The following is a 6,885-nucleotide window of genomic DNA, read 5'->3' as shown; positions in this document are numbered from 1 at the left end:
TTCTCCTCCTCCTCTACAGACGAGATGCAGACATAGACTTCTTATAAAATCTTGCAGTTTCGGCCACTCGCATACCTCATTTGTACTTCTCGATTTTCTTAATTCCCACCATAATCATCTCCTTCTTACCGCCTTTCTTTTCAACCTTTTTCTGCCTGGGGGCCATTGTATATGCTCACACGGATGCTGACTATAGTAAAGTATTAATAAACTCTTGTCATATACAGAATTTAATGTATCTGGCAATAAGGTAGCAGAGCAAAGGGTCTATATCTACAGGCAGCCCGACCTAGAATGAAGCAAAGCATTCCTAAGCTTACTCTTGTATGGAACAGCAAAGGACTGTCCATAGATGCTTTGAAGTGACAAAAAATACACTAGTGCCAGGTGTTGGCACCTTCCAACATTGATTTTACGGATGCCAAACATCACGGCCTGAGACTGAGTATCTGAGTATGGGAGGTGATCACCCACAGTTCCACAGTGAGGGAGAGAGACAGAGAGAGAGAGACGGAGAAGATAACCATTGGCTCAGTTGTGATCATGTGACATTTGGCGTCACATACTACTCGTATTGCAAGACATCGCTCATTTATCAAGGTAAAATTTAGTAGAAATGCTTGCTCGTCTTGCAGAACACTTGCAGAACAAGTTACCTGCAATCCAAGGTTTTACTTTGGAGGGACAGAGAAGAGTGGGAGAAAGGAAAGAGAATGAGATGGAAGAGAAAGGAGTATGAGAGATCCCAGAGCACTTTGAGACTGTAGTGAACCGGAGAGGAAAGATAAAGGGTTTCAATAAATGCTGTTGGGTGTTCTGGTCTTGATTCTTTTTTAGTATTGTTTGGTGACTATAAGGTAAGATTAGGCTTCCTTTTCATCACTTTGGGCCACTTGGGCTGTTTCTTCATATTCTGTGTTCTTGTAGAGATCAGACCACATGGGATCTCAGGAGCAGGGCTCAGCTTCCCTCTGAATTTAAACCCCCTATATCTGAGCCCAGAGGGCACTTTTCACCAAAGTTGCCAAAGAACAATAGTGTAGAGAACAGACGTTAAACAGGTTCAAGCCATAATGGCTATTTGTAGAAAACTTGAAAGCCAAATAAACATTGAGAACACAAGACCATAGGTAAGGCTACAAAATATAGGCAAATGCATAGTGAGGGAGGCCAGCCAGGGAACCAGCCTGGGGAGCAGAGCACCTTCTCAAACCATAACCAAACAAGAGTACATTAAAATGCAGTGGGTGATGGGCATTGAGGAGGGCACCTGTTGGGATGAACACTGGGTGTTGTATGGAAACCAATTTGATAATAAATTTCATATTAATAAAATAATAAAATAAAATAAAATAAAATAAAATAAAATAAAATAAAATAAAATAAAAATGCAGATTCTAAACCAAAGCAGGAGGCATCACAATCCCAGACTTCAAGCTATACTACAAAGCTATAATCATCAAGACAGTATGGTACTGGCACAAGAACAGACACTCAGATCAATGGAACAGAATAGAGAACCCAGAAATGGACCCACAAACGTATGGGCAACTAATCTTTGACACAGCAGGAAAGAATATCCAATGGAATAAAGACAGTCTCTCCAGCAAGTGGTGCTGGGAAAACTGGACAGAGACATGCAGAAGAATGAACCTGGACCACTTTCTTACACCATACACAAAAATAAACTCAAAATGGATGAAAGACCTCAATGTAAGACAGCAAGCCATCAAAATCCTCGAGGAGAAAGCAGGCAAAAACCTCTTTGATCTTGGCCGCAGCAACTTCTTACTCAACATGTCTCCAGAGGCAAGGGAAACAAAAGCAAAAATGAACTACTGGGACCCCATTAAAATAAAAAGCTTCTGCACAGCGAAGGAAACAATCAGCAAAACTGAAAGGCAACCGACAGAATGGGGAAGATATTTGCAAATGACATATCAGATAAAGGGTTAGTATCCAAAATCTAAAAAGAACTTATCAAACTCAACACCCAAAGAACAACCCAGTGAAGAAATGGGCAAAAGACATGAATAGACACTTCTCCAAAGAAGACATCCAGATAGCCAACTGACACATGAAAAAATGCTCAACATCACTCATCATCAGGGAAATACAAATCAAAACACAATGAGATACCACCTTACACCTGTCAGAATGGCTAACATTAACAACTCAGGCAACAACAGATGTTGGTGAGGATGTGGAGAAAGAGGATCTCTTTTGCATTGTTGGTGGCAATGCAAGCTGGTGCAGCCACTCTGGAAAACGGTATGGAGGTTCCTCAAAAAACTAAAAACAGAACTACCCTACGACCCAGCAATTGCACTACTAGGCATATGTCAAGGGATACAGGTGTGCTGTTTCGAAGGGACACATGCACCCCCATGTTTATAGCAGCACTATCAACAATAGCCAAAGTATGGAAAGAGCCCAAATGTCCATCGATGGATGAATGGATAAAGATGTGATATATATATATATACACAATGGAGTATTCCTCGGCAATCAAAAAGAAGGAAATCTTGCCATTTGCAACTACGTGGATGGAACTAGAGGGTATTATGCTAAGTGAAATTAGTCAGAGAAAGACAAAAATCTATGACTTCACTCCTATGAGGACTTTAAGAGACAAAACAGATGAACCTAAGGGAAGGGAAACAAAAATAATATAAAAACAGGGAGCGGGACAAAAGAGACTCATAAATATGGAGAACAAACTGAGGGTTACTGGAGGGGTTGTGGGAGGGAGGATGAGCTAAATGAGTAAGGGGCACTAAGGAATCTACTCCTGAAATCACTGTTGCACTATATGCTAACTAATTTGGATGTAAATTAAAAAAAATAAAAAATAAAACAAGTTAATAAATAAAATAAAATGCAGATTCTGCACTTCACACCATTTAGGGTGGCTACAAAGAAATAATGAAAGAAAAAGGGATAAAAGAGGGAAGGAAGGAAGGAAGGAAGGAAGGAAGGAAGGAAGGAAGGAAGGAAGGGAGGGAGGGTTGGCAAAGATAGAGGTTGGGACCCTTGTGCACTGTTGGTAGGACTATAAAATGGTGCAGACTCCATGGAAAATAGTATGGCAGGTCATTCCACTTCTGGATATACTGAAAAGAAATGAAAGCAGTCTCAATGAGGTATTTGTACACCCATGTTCATAGCGGCACTATTCCCAATAGCCAAGAGGGGGTAGCAACCCAAGTGATGCCCACCAACAGATGAGTGGATAAACAATCTGTGGTATAGACATACAATGGAATGTTATTCAGCCTTAAATTTAATTTCTTTTCAGGGTGCCTGGGTGGCTCAGTTGGTTAAGCATCTGACTTGAGCTCAGATCGTGATCTCACAGTTCGTAGGTTCAAGCCCCATGTCGGGATCTGTGCTGACAGCTCAGAGCCTGGAGCCTGTTTCAGATTGTCCCTCTCTCTCTGCCCCTCCGCCTCTTACTCTCTCTCTCTCTCTCTCTCTCTCTCTGTCTCAAAAAATGAATAACATTAAGAAAAAAAATTTTAATTTAATTTCTTCTCTTTCTCTCTCTCTTGTTTTTGTTTTAGAGAGAGCACATGTGAGCTGGGGAGAGGGCCAGAGGGATAAAGACAGAGAGAGAGAGAGAGAGAGAGAGAAAATCTCAAACAGGCTCCCCACTCAGTGCAGAGCCCAACACGGGGCTCAATCCCTGGGATCATGATCTGAACTGAACTCAAGAGTCAGATGTTTAATCAATTGAGCCACACAGGCACCCCTATTCAGCCTTAAAAAGGAAGGAATTTCTGACACATGCTACAACATGAATGAACCTTGAGGACATTAGGCTAAGTAAAATAAGCCAGTTACAAAAATACAAATACTGTATGATTCCACTTATATAAGGTACCTGGAATTCATGGAGAGGAAAAGTCGACTAGTGGTTACCAGGACCTGGGTGGTGAAGGGAAGCTGCCGTTTAATGGGGGTAGAGTTCAGCTTTGCAAAATGAAAAGAGTTCTGTAAATAAGTTCCACAACAATCTGAATGTACTTAACACTACTGAGCTATACACATAAAAATGGTTAAGATGCTAAGTTTTATGTTATGTCTATTTTATAATAATTAAAGAAAAAATTTTTAATACAAACTCTGCTTCGGTCGATCTGGAGTGGGGCTAGAGATTATCCATTTCTGGGGGATCCTTTTTAAAATCCCAAAACCTAGGCTGTACCCCGGACCTATTCAAACACAACCTCAGGAGGTGTAACCCAGGCCCAAGTGGGTTTAAATCTCCCCAGTTGATTCCAGTGTGCCAACATGTTTGAGAAGCCCTGTTCTTGGGATTCTCCCAAGTTGAATCCAACTGGCTCTATTCTAATAAAGAACAGACTGGACAGCCCAGAACAGAGGTTCTCAATCCAGACTGCACTTTAGAATCATGTGAGGAACATTTAAACACACTTGCACTTTGGCTCCAATGTTTTCCACCTTCCAAGAAATTCTAACTTAATTGGTCAGGAGAAAGGCTCAGGCCTGGGTTGTTTTTGAAGCTTCTCGGGTGATTCTAATTGAAAGCTCTTAGCGGAGATGTTACCCACTGAACCTGCCCTTCTGTTCACCCTGCCTCTCTGCTCTCCGACGGAGCCTGCCTGCTCGGATACCACCCCTTGCCTGCCCTGTGTGAGTCCCAGCGTCCCACGCTCTGATGTCGGATTGATTATCCATGTATTAAAGGGTGGCTGATGATGAAGGAAGCACAGTAGCAATTGATCAAGTGTATCTGGCAGGCACTGAATGCTGTCAGAAATCGCGGAACCACTCCTTCTGTGCCAATTAGCTTCACGCCCAGAAAACTCTGATCTGTGGCCACAAGCCATACAGTTGACTTTAAGCCTCACAGATGCATATCATTCGTTACAAAAGAAGTCAGGAAAAGGGTGGTTGATTCATACAACCTTTCCCACTATGGGGGTGGGGCGGGCAGGGTATCTGGAGAATATGGGTGTGATGGTTAATTTCATGTGTCAACTTAACTGGTCCACAGGGCGTCCAGATATGTGTTTAATTATTTCTGAGTGTGTGTGAGAATGTTTCCAGATGAGATTAACATTTGAATAGGTAGACTGAGTAAAGCAGATTGCCTTCCTCAGAGTGGGTGGGCCTCATCCAATCCACTGAAGGCCTGAATAAATTAAAATGCAAAATAAGAACAAATTTTCTCTCCCTGCCTGGCCGTCTTTGAGCGGAAACACTGATCTTCTCCTGCCTTCAGACTCAAACTTGGACTGGAAATTGTACCTCACCTTTCCTGCTTCTCAAGGCCTTCAGGCTTGACTTGGAACTCTAACTCAGCCCTCCTGGTCTGGATTTCTCTCTCAGCCCCCGTAATTGTGTAAGCCAACTTACATATGAATGTATATATGCATATATGTACGTATATGTGTATATTATATATGTACATATACATATTTGTGTATGTACACTTATGTATATGTGTATATACGCTATATATAAATATATTTAAATAGGGGAGCCTGGGTGGCTCAGTCGGTTGAGCGTCCGACTTCGGTTCAGGTCATGATCTCACGGTTTGTGAGTTCAAGCCGTGCATCGGACTCTGTGCTGACAGCTCAGAGCCTGGAGACTGCTTCGGATTCTGTGTCTCCCTCTCTCTCTGACCCTCCCCTGCTTGTGCCGTGTCTCTCAAAAATAAATAAATGTAAAAAAAAAAAAAAAGATTTTCTCTCTCTCTCTCTCTCTCTCTCTCTCTCTCTCTCTCTCCTCCCCGCCCCCTGCCCTGCTCACACACTCTCTCTCTAAAATAAAAAAAAAATTTTTTTAATTTAATTTTTTTTAATTTTTAAATATATTTAAATTCTCCTCCACATACACATTCTATTGGTTCTCTGGAGAATCCTGACCAATACAAGGTACCCTAGTAGTATTTCATGCATTCATTTTATCATTTAAAAATACATATTTATTGAGAACCTACTATATGCTGGGCACAGTTCAAGGTACTTGAAAAAAAACAGCATGTACTCTCCTAGCTGTGGATGACACCCTTTCCCAGATTAGTATCAAAATCCAAAGACTTGTATTTTATACACAGTATAAGATACAGATTCTGTGCAGACAAGTATCAGTGCTTATTAGCAGAGCTTTGGCAGTCAGGCGACATGTTAAGTTCCTGCCTGTCATCTCTAATGTTAGACCCAGAGTTTTAGGCAACCTCAGGGACACAGTGTCAGGCAGGGCTAAGGAGAAAACATACTTTATAAACACTGATTGCTTCTTGCTACACCTCGCTAATGTAATCTGCGTTGCAGATTAGAATTAGCATAATATTACAGGTAATGCCAGTAAAAATGGTCTGAGCTGCAGTGCTGTTTGTGGCTTTGGTTTTGTTCTTCAGGAAATTGCTGTAGGAAGGGCATAGCGAGACCTTGTATTTTCTTGCCAGAGTTATAAGGGAGAACAATTTCTTTGCCCTTTCCTTTTTCAAATAATAAATCATGAGTAATAGGCTACATCACCACATCGTGTCTGACTGCTCCCGGCCAAAGAACATTTAACAAAATTCTGTTGAGTCACAGGGTTTGTGGGTTTTTTTTTTTTTTTTTTTTTTTTTTTCTTTTTCAGTTCCCTTTGACCTTTCAGATCAAAGCTGTGACTAACAGCGATGTCTGGGCCAATTACTTTTATGGTGTGCTATTTGTAAAGACCCTAAGCCATGGACTTTCTAGAAATAGGTGCTCATGCACACCTACACATAAGTACAGCTCTTCTGAGTGCTAGTTTTCTGCTGATTACATGTCGGCCTCCCTCATCTCCCATATTGTACTATAAATCTCCTGTGGGCAGAGGCCTTGCCGGTTCGATAGGATACATTACATGCCTGCTGAGTTG

The sequence above is a fragment of the Puma concolor genome, chromosome A3 (assembly GCF_028749965.1).
Source record: "Puma concolor isolate L17-30 chromosome A3, mPumCon1.1.hap2, whole genome shotgun sequence".
Taxonomy (NCBI): Eukaryota; Metazoa; Chordata; class Mammalia; order Carnivora; family Felidae; genus Puma; species Puma concolor.
The sequence above is the reverse complement of the archived record's forward strand: the minus strand, read 5'-3'. Positions refer to the sequence as shown.